At 38.9% G+C, this 10,834-nt stretch overlaps 1 protein-coding gene across 5 annotated transcripts in view; it reads right to left on the bottom strand.

Annotated features, from left to right (window-relative positions):
• Positions 1-10,834, bottom strand: part of LOC122549745 (zinc finger protein 385D-like) — a 1,019,967-nt gene that overhangs the window by 508,864 nt on the left and 500,269 nt on the right. The window lies entirely within an intron of this gene.

Here is a 10,834-nt window from a genome sequence, read left to right as displayed (position 1 = left end):
GGTTCAGAAAAGATTTACAAGGATGTTGCCAGGGTTGGAGGATTTGAGCCACAAGGAGAGGTTGAAAAGGCTGGGGCTGTTTTCCCTGCAGCGTTGGAGGCTGAGGGGTGACCTTATAGAGTTTTACAAAATTATGAGGGGCATAGATAGGATAAATAGAGAAAGTCTTTTCCCTGGGGTCGGGGATTTCAGAACTAGAGGGCATAGGTTTAGGGTGAGAGGGGAAAGTTATAAAAGAGATCTACGGGGTGGTACGTGTGTGGAATGAGCTGCGAGAGGAAGTGGTGGAGGCTGGTACAATTGCAACATTTAAGAGGCATTTGGATGGGTATACGAATAGGAAGGGTTTGGAGGGATATGGGCCGGGTGCTGGCAGATGGGACTAGATTGGGTTGGGATATCTGGTCGGCATGGACAGGTTGGACCGAAGGGTCTGTTTCCATGCTGTACATCTCTATGACTCTATGATCAGGTCTTAGGGATTTATGTTTGAGTTTTGAGACATCCAGTACCTCCTCCTCTATAATATGTACATTTTAAGATATTGCTATTTACTACCCCTCATTCTATATCTTCCATATCCTTTGCCACAGTGAACATTGATGCAGCATACTCTTCAGTGTCTCACCGTCTTCTGCAGTACCACACTTGGCAGCTTAGCTGATCTTTAAGGGGTCCCACTCTCTCCATAGTTTCCCTTCTGTCCTTAATGTATTTGTCGAATGCCTTTGGATTCTCCTTAACCTTATTTGCCAAAAGGAAGGTGAAGGAGAATATTAAGGAAAATAGAATAGAATATGTCCCATTAATCAACATGTTTTCTGAGCAGAGCGCAAATGTTTCAGTGGCCTACTTTCAACTGAAAAAGCATCACTGAATGAAACATTTAAAAAGCCCATTGCCAGGGAGAAGTCTATTATGTAATTAACAAAAGACTGAGGAGTTCATACATTTACTGAAAACACCATAACTTCTCAAAAGTTGATGATCTTTGAATCAGGATTGCCCAGCACCTCCATTCAAATTGCAGGGAATATTGTTTTAAAATAACTTAACAAGATCGTGAAGTTTAACTGATGATTGTGGTATGATCAACCAAGCAGTATCAGACAGAAATTGGAAAATCTCACTCCATGGAAGTTTTGATTTAGGAATTCTTTTTTTTCCCCTCAATCTAGCTTCAAGTATAAAATAAGCATACTGTAGTAACTTAAATGGTTTGTTTGAAGAAAATGTGTGACTTTTTTCAAATCTTAGCATTCTCTCAATATCTGCACATGCTTTAATAGTCTTTAAGTAATTCGTGATCAAATATAATGATTACATTTGCTGTATTCATAAAAGCAATCTATAAAAAGCTGAAAATTCAGCAACGGCATGCACTTTTAGTCATAAATGTGGAGTTAACATGAAACACAAACAGTGTGATATTGGAACGTGAAGCTCAGTTGGAGCAAAACAGCAGTTAAATATTAAAGAATTACAGTGCCTTCACTTATACTATTGTGATCTATGCTGTCTCAGACTTGAGATTATTTCTTTAAATGCTGATCCAATTTGATTAAATACCATTTTTTAGTTGTCATATTGTACCTAGGGTGCCAGTGATGGATATAGCTGCCATTGGTCAATGGCATAGTGCTGAGATTCTAATATATTTCACGCGTTTACATCAAGATCCATTTTCATTTTGCACTTTAATTTCTTGAAAATCATAACTTGCTGTATTTTGGATCCTGAATCATTATGAAATTTGTACTAATGAGAAATTTATTTGATGAAATAATTTGCTTCAGACTGCTCATGTTTTATAGATAGCATGTCACAGATTGCAATTGGTAGCACCTCGTCAAAGCTGCAATTATAGCTCACTTGACTTTTGTAGATTTTTATAAATGATTGTTATTTAGAAACAAGATTCATCACTGTGACAATAAGTATACTCCTGATTAAGCATGATGGAAATGTTATTGCCTCTCTGTGATTAGCTCCCCGATTCCCAACTGTCACTCTGGATGTTGCATTGACTTTCCTCCAAAGAGTTGCTTATATAAATAAGGTTGTAGGTGCACGATAGGATAAACGGATCTGATAATGGATTTCTTTATTCACTGCTTCCTGACATTTGGAGTGACAAGGTTTTTATATAGAAGCATTCATTACAACTTGCTACTCAAACATATGCTCCAATGAGGATTCATTAAGATTAAGTTTGGATTTTTAAATAAGTAAGAAGAGGAGACAAATTACTTCTATCAAAACTGGTAACCATTAAATGTAACTCAGAGTTTCTAAACTGGTTAGTATGAATGTTGATTAAGCTTGATGCAGAAGAGAATCACTTACACTCTGGATTGGTTTGTATTATAAAATGTAGATTTAGAATAAATATGGAAGGAGCTAAACAGCAAGTGTTCTTTTTTAATCTGATGGGCAGATTCTCTCTCATGAGAGTTTTAGCCAGTTAAGGGCTGATAGTCCATCTAATCTAAGTGCTCAAAGGTCAAAGAGACCAAGAAACAGGTTTCATTACTCAATAATGTGACCCAAGGGTAAAAGAGATGAGAAAATTGTACTACAGCATGTGGTTCAATTAGTCTGAATAAATAGAAAATATTTTGCCCTTGCTTTTCCAATTAATTGTTATGGACCAGACCAGACCCCCTCAAGATATATTAAGGTAATCTAGACCCTAACTTTTCTCTTATTTTAAAAAGGTAGATGTGAAGTGCTGTGTTCCAGACACAATGCAACTAGTCAAACTACTCAAATGTTCAGCAAAACAATTTAAACACTGTATTTAAAATACAAAGCAAAGAGAAAGGAATTTAGATCAATTTAACTATTGGGAACTTAATTGAATAATGTGTTTATTGTGTTTATTACTAATTGACTATTCCAATATAGTAACATCCCATAAACACACCCTTTGGCAAATTCAGACAGATTCTCACATGCAGTTCTCTAACCCAGGAGGAAAAAAAAATCAAGAGAAAACTCAGAAGTTAGCAGCCTGGAGACATTCACTGAAGCTTCCAATTCTTGAGGCCCTAAAGGCTTCTGCTTAAAACTAAGCCACGAAAAAAAACCTTAAAAATTGAAAAAAAAATGAGAAGGCCTGGTCTTGTTCCAACTTTAAAAAAAACACAAGGTCCTCACAAATTGTTTACTTAGAGACAACTCTGCATCTCTACCACACAAACTCTCAAAGAAAACATTCAGGACAAAATAATCTCGAAGTGACAGCATAATCATAATTTGATCAGAGCAGCAACATTGGAACAAATGACATTTTCAGACTACATACTTGGAGATGTCTCCCCACATCCCTCCTACCCACCCCTGTTTTCATTTGTGAGATTGTAGTGTTTATTGCCCATCTTCAGTTGATCTTTGAGGTGATGGTGGAGAGTGGCCTTTTTGAACTGCTGTAGTCCATGCAACTATACCAGTCATGCTAGTAGGGAAGCAGTTCCAGAACTTTGACCCAGCAACACTGAAGTGACAGCAATTCATTTCCAAGTCTGGATGGCGTGTAGCTTGGAGGAAAACCTGCAGGAGTGTCACTGCCTTGTGTCTGCTGCCCTAATTCCTCCAGGCAGTGAAGGGTCTGACTTTGGAAGGTGATGTCAAAAGGACTATGAGTGTAGATGTGCAATTAGTTGATGGTGTACACTGCTGCAACTATGCAAACGTTGAAAGTGTTAAATGAGCCATTTTATCCTGAATGATAGAGCTTTTTGAATGCTGTTGAAGCTGCATTTGAGACAAATAGCAGTCTACCACAATCCTGACTACTGTCTGACTAGAATATGGTTGACAGGCTTTGGAAGTCAGTGGGTGACATTATTACCTCAACACCCAGCATTTGATCTAGTCTTGTAACCAGAGTATTTATATGGTTGGTACAATTCAGTTCAGTTCAATTGTAACCCCAAGATGTTGATTTGAGTAATTATACACGTAAATTGAACATAATTCTGCTGAAATTATGTTTTGGAAAGTGCAATGCTGTTTTAAAAAAAAGACTAAAAGGCACACCTCTAGATGAGTAATAACTTGGAGGGAGACCAGTTAGAGGGAGATTTTAGAACAGAGGAGCCAGCACTGCATGCTGGGGGAACACAAATAAATTTTGAAGGGAGGAAATCTTGACGGTAGCAAATAGAAGAGAGCACAAAATCAGATTATAATGTAACATTGTCTCCTGGGAATTGAGGGGGAATGAGATGATGAATCTGCTAGAGAGGGAACCATGATCCAACACTTAAAGCCAGGAAGACAAAAGCAATTAGTCTTTAAAAATGTACCTTTTAAACATATTCAAAAAAAGTGTACAGGCAGTCAAGAAAATTGCTTAACTGATGGGAGAAAAATGAGATGACGACAAATTGAAAAAGGGACTGATTCTACAGTAACGACAGCCCAAAACTACAATATAACAGGCAACAGTTGGAATGGCAGAATTACATCGTAATTGCTGATATTTAAATTTATTAAAAGTGACATTAAAATATCGCCAAAAAAATTGTAAGCAAGACTTTAATATGGATAAATCAACCTAAAATATAAGTCAGGCACGTCTGATTGTGTAAAAATGTAAACATTCAGAAAGTGAAATGACCCTTTCATCTCCCATGTTCTAAGGAAACCAACCCTAGCCTGGTCTTACCTCACAGCTACAATTTTCAAGTCCTGGCAACATTCTTGTAAATGTTCTCTGTACTCTCTCCAGAGCAACGTCCTTCCTGTAGTGCAGTGACCAGATCCATACTAAACATTCCAGCTGTGCCCTCATCAACATTTTATCACTGCTTTTTATATTCTATCCAGTAAAAAAATAGTATTCCACATGTGTTCATTAGCACAGTATCTCCCTGACCTTCCGAGTTTGAGACCTTTGAACATGCACCTAAGGTCTCACTTGGCCTCTGTCTCTCGCCCTCACACAATATCCTCCTGTATATTACATATTGCCCAGTTATTTTGCCCTCCCCAAATACATTCTCTCATATCTCCAGAATGAATTCCATTTGACACTTCTCTGTCCACTCAGCCCAACCATTATCATTCTGCAATCAACAGATATTATCTTCACAAGCAACTATCCTGGCCAATTGTGATGTTATCTCCAAGGTTCCAAATCATTGCTGCCACATTTAAAAGCCAAAAACATTAATATAAACAAAGAGTAGGGTAGCCAAATCTAAGTCCTGTGGAATACCACTAGAAACTAGTTTCCACTTAATATCCAGTGACCATTATTAATTGTTACCTGAAGTTGAATCAATTTTGGATACAACTCAGCACATTCCCGTGTATGCCATTTGCTTTAAAGTCCCTGACCAGTGCACGTTAAACCTTTGCGTCATCTTTTAGTTACTCACTAACTTTGTTTTCTGTTCCCTGTTCTAAATTTGTCCTATTACAATTTTCCCTTCAGTTTTCCCATTTCCCTGCCAATCTAGTTTAAACACTTCACATCAGCAATACCAAACCTCCAAGTATTTTTGTCCCAGCCCCGTACAGGTGTAAAATCTTTGAGAGAAAGTGAGGGCTGCAGATGCTGGAGATCAGAGCTGAAAATGTGTTGCTGGAAAAGCGCAGCAGGTCAGGCAGCATCCAAGGAACAGGAGAATCGACGTTTCGGGCATAAGCCCTTCTTCAGGTGGAGACCATCCGGCTTCATAGGGGGATGGGGAGGTGGCAGTGTGAGGAATGGCATCTCATTGAAACCCACATGAATACAGAGGGCTGTATAGAGTGGATGTGGTCAAGATCTTTCCGCTAGTCAGAAAGACTAGGATCTGAAGATACAGCCACAGAGTGAAGGGATGACACTTTAGAACTGAGATGAGGAGGAATTTCTTCAACCAGAGGTGAATCTGTGGAACTTGTGACCACAGATGGCTGTAGAAGTCAAATCAGTGAATTTAAAAGATAGATTGTTGATTACTAAAGGCGGCGAGGGGGTGGGGGGTTTGGGGGAGGTGTCAAGGGTTATAGGAAGGCAGCAGGACAACAGGGTTAAGAAACACATCAGCCATGATCAAATGTCAGAGGAGACTCAATGGACTGATTGGCCTAATTCTGCTCCTGTGTCTTATGGTCAGACGGCTGCCATGGACACAAGATAAAGGACCTCCTTTAGTGCTGTAACTATTCTATGATGCTGACATATGCATTGCATTCAAACTACTGGCTCCAATCACAATCTTTTAGATCATTGTTTTTGCTGGATCAGGTCTAGAACTAAAATTCCTTTTTATTCCAGTAAATATGGATTCCAGTCAATATCTAAAATGCAAGGTGGAATCTCAGTTTTAATGCTTGACCCCTAACCAGACAGCTCCGAATTCTAGTTTCACGGCTGCCTTTCAATCAGACTTTGCCAGCAGAGTTTCATTAAATATTTGCAAGGATAATTAATACAGCTTCTCATGGAAATCATGGAGGGCGGTGTACAGGGAAACAGGAGGAGGGGGACAGAAACTAGAGCCAAGCAAAATCAAAACTTTGTGAATCTGAACTTGGACCAAACAAAAACCAAACAAATGCACTGCCAGTTTTACATGTTCACAGGCCAGCTAAATGATTCAGATTAGAAAAAAAATAACATGGGAGGGGTGGCTCAGTGATTAGCATTGCTGCCTCAGCAACAGGGACTCAGGTTCAATTCCAGTCTCAGGCGATTGTTTGTGTGGAATTTGCACATTCACCCCACATCTGCATGGATTTCCTGCGAGTGCTTTTTTTCTTCCTCCAGTCCAAGGATGTGCAGGTTAAGTGGATTGCCTGTGCTAAATTGCCCATAGTGTCCAGGGATGTGTAGGTTAGGCCAATTAGTCATGGGAAATGCAGGGTTACAGGAATAGGGTAAGGGGATGGGTCTGGGTAGGGTCCTCTTCGGAGTGTCGGTGTGGATTTGATGGGCTGAATGGCCTCCTTCCACACCGTAGGGATTTGAAATGGAATATGTTTTATAGTAAGGAGGTGTTATATAGCTAAGGCTACACATTGTATACGCTATGCTGATAATTATTTAAAAACTGAATTTGTCTTGAGGTTTCAAACCTTGTTTATATCATGAAAGCGGTCATCCTCATGAAGTTAAATGAAGAATTTCTTAAAAGCTGAAAATTAAACAAAACATATTTCCTCTGAAACAGAAAAGGCAAGCTGATTTTTGTTTTGAAAAAAATAAAGTCAGCTTCAGGGAGAGCAGCATTTTAAATTCACACGGTTTCAGTCCTGCCAATAAACATGCAATCTGCAACTGGGCAGAATTTCACACACTCAGCAGGTGAGTCGATTATTGGTGCTGTGAAAACTCAATGTCAACCTCAGTTCTCATTTATTTTTTGGAGCAGCAGGTGCCTTCTAATTGATGTTTGCTTTATACCAGACTTTCCATAATCTGAACTCAGAGGCGTTTGGAGGTTGCTTGTGACTACCAATGCCATACAAAGTTCCACAACAGCAGCCCAGTGTTTAAAATTGGCTTGGAGCGAGCTCTTTGTTATCTTGATTGAAATTTTGACAGATCTATCTCACCACAGATGAAGCTTTATTAAATATGCCGGAAGAAAGGAAGTGGTCTTGTTAATCATATCAAAACTAAAAAAAAAGCGCTGAAATCAAATTCTAAAAGGAGCAACTTGATGAAATTCCATCTTAAGATGCAAATAACAGTTTTCCCTTTAAGTATTTAATAGTTCTTTTTTCTTCCAGTCTTGATCATATCAATTCCTTCTGCGTCACTGGAATCCATCTATTTGAACAGTTCATTGTTGCAACAATGCATTTATGATGTACTAGCTCATTTCTGAATACTTCTTCATTGATAATGTTCTATATTTAAATACATTTTCTGAAGATATAAACTATTTGAACAGGACTAAATAGATCAGAGTCTGATCTGCTATTCAATAAAATCTTGACTGATCAGTTCCATTTATCTGCATTTGAGTCTAAGTGCCTTGACACACCCATTGTCCATTCTTACAAGATTGGCAACGCCAGAAATCAAATGTGTGCGCGCAATTGCATGAGTGAGTCGAGGGCAGGCGGAAGGGGGGTTTGGGGGAGGAAGTTCGCCAGATTTCAACAGCCACTTGGACAAACAGGTGTATCCAGATTTCAGTCCTAAGGGCCAAGTCCTAACTTTAATATTCTGTTTTAAGATTCTCCTCTGAGGTATCTCTCCAATCAAATCTTTTCATTTTGAACACCTTGGTTCAAAACCTATCAAAGTCAAAGGACACAGGACAATTTGAGCAACTTGTCTTTCTATGTCAATCCTCAAACTGGTATCATTCTGATTTGTGCACTTTATCACTTCTAAGTCTAATAGGATTCCTGAGGTACATTGTCCAAGATTAAAAATCAGAGGGGCATGATAGGGGGAAATACTCTAATTGTTTTTCCTCGAATGGGAGAATCCAAAACTAGTGAACATAAATCTTTCTCCGTTCACCTTAAATCTAAGAGGGACCTGAGAGATGATGCCTGCACAGAAGGGGTGCATGTATCGAACAAGCTGCCAAAGAAAGTGGTGATGGTGAAGGATACAGTTACAAATTTTAAAAAAGCACCTAGATCGGTATAGGAGACGGAAGAATTTTGCAAAATATGGGCTAAATGCTGGCAAATGAGACTAGGTCAGATTGAGATGCCTGGTTGGTGTGGATAAATTGGATCAAAGGATGTGTTCCCCTGCTGTATGACTGCATGATTCTATTTAACAAAGCTCTACGTAGGATTTGCGAAGACCTGCACATATGAAATATCATTGATAAAGGTCAACACATCAAACAACTAGCTTTTGACTTTTGTACAAGATCATCCCAAAATTTTGCTCCTTCAGTGTCTCGCCTTTCACCATTTTACAAACTATTTTGATTGCCTCTCAGATCCAAAAAGTGGCTGATATTCCCAATAGTGAATTTAATCTGTCAACATTTTAACCACTTAGTCTCTATCCATTTGCAACTTTTTTTCCCTGTTTGCATAGTTTAAAGATTTCTGTGAAGTGTAATCTGTAAAGTCTGGATATACAACTTAAAAGTGAGGAAAAAAATTATTTTACCCTCTTTGGTGACAAAAGTGGCATGAAGTTGCACAAATAAAAAATTTGAATAAAAATTCCATTTGCGTGCTGAAGTGTATGCTGCCATTTTAATTGCTATTTTCACAGATGAAAAAGTGTGTCCTAATTTTGGTATTAAGCCAGTGGCAGACATGGAACTAAGGCCGAGAGGACAACAAGTAAACATTGGTGCGAGGGATTCCACCAGTAGTAGCACCAATGGGATGATGGTGGCTGAGTGCAAGAGAATTACCAACTTCTGATTGGCTGGCAGTTCTCTGTAGGAGTAGAGGTTTTACCCATGTCCTTGATCCTAGGGGAGGCCTAACACTGGCCTGTCTAATATCCGAGTGGCACAAGACACCTTTGAGGAAGGAGCACTTAAAGCTTCTTGTTGGATTCCTAGCTGGTGGTCAAGCCCCCATTTTCTCCACAAAATTTCACTTCATAAAACAACTAATACATGAAACCCTGTTGTTGTTTTGGGCAGGATTTACTTTCAAATGGAGCCATATGAGGCTAACACAATACTAAGGAACCAGTGAGCAAGTGACAGAAGCACTTCCCACTGTATGCACAAAGCAAGCCTGGTATAAAGATTAATCATGTTTTGCCTCAGGTGATTTATGCAACTGAAGAAGTGCAATATCAAATACAGAAAGGTAATGATAATGCAGCAACAGGCTAGTAAATCCTGTTAGAAATAATGCTGAAGAAACTCGGTGGGTCTGGCAGCACCTGAGAAGACAGAAACAGAATTAACCTTTGAAGTCCAGTACGTCTCTTTTTCAGTCATACAAATGCAGTCCGAACATTGGAAGTATCCACTTGAGCAAATAACTGAGGAAAAGTTCCCTCCTACACCTTGAAACAAAAATCACAAGCTTACATTTATACACAGTTAGCAAATGAAACCCTTTGGTGGTTGAAAGTTTCAGAATGGAACACTATTTACAAAGATTTCAAGGCAAATCACAATCATTATAAAGCACAAGCTGTTTTATATAAAACATATACGCAGCACATGGCCTATACAATTAAAGGTGCCTGCATCAAGTTAAGGATCATCATTAGTTAGGCAAACTGAGGGCAAGATGTTTTATTCTGACTGAAAGACATCAACATCGAATATATACAAAAGAATTTATAGCTGTATAACTAGAAAGGTGCAGAAAAGGATATACAAGGATGCTGCTGGGAGTAGAGGGTTTGAGTAATATGGTGAGGCAAGGCATGGCGACGCGAATTGAGGCTGGAACACCCCTCACCAAGAATGTCAGAGACTGAGGATTGACTTGAAGGAAGTTTATAAAATCATGAAGAAGCAGAGATAGAAGAATGGCGAAAGTCTTTTCTCCAGGGTAATGGAGTGCAAAAACTAAAGGGCTCAGGTTTAAAAGGTGACAGGGGTAAGATTTAAAAAGCGGCCTGAGGAGCAACTTCTTCCCAGTGGGTGATGCATGCATGGAATAAACTGCCAGAGGAAGTAGTAGAGGAGAATACAATTAAATATTTAAAAATACATTTGGACAGGTACCTGAATAGGAACGTTTTAGAGGGATATGGACTGACACAGACAGATGGAACTAGTTAAGTTTGGGATACATGGTCAGAATGGACAAGTTGACCGAAGGGTCTGTTCATATGATTATGACTTTATATAAAATGGAACATGTAGGCAGAACATTCCTCTTACGTCATCTTAATGGAAATCATTCATTACAAGCAAAGACTATTGGCTAAACA

The sequence above is a fragment of the Chiloscyllium plagiosum genome, chromosome 5, assembly GCF_004010195.1.
Source record: "Chiloscyllium plagiosum isolate BGI_BamShark_2017 chromosome 5, ASM401019v2, whole genome shotgun sequence".
NCBI lineage: Eukaryota > Metazoa > Chordata > Chondrichthyes > Orectolobiformes > Hemiscylliidae > Chiloscyllium > Chiloscyllium plagiosum.
This window is presented reverse-complemented; position numbering and strand designations above follow the sequence as displayed.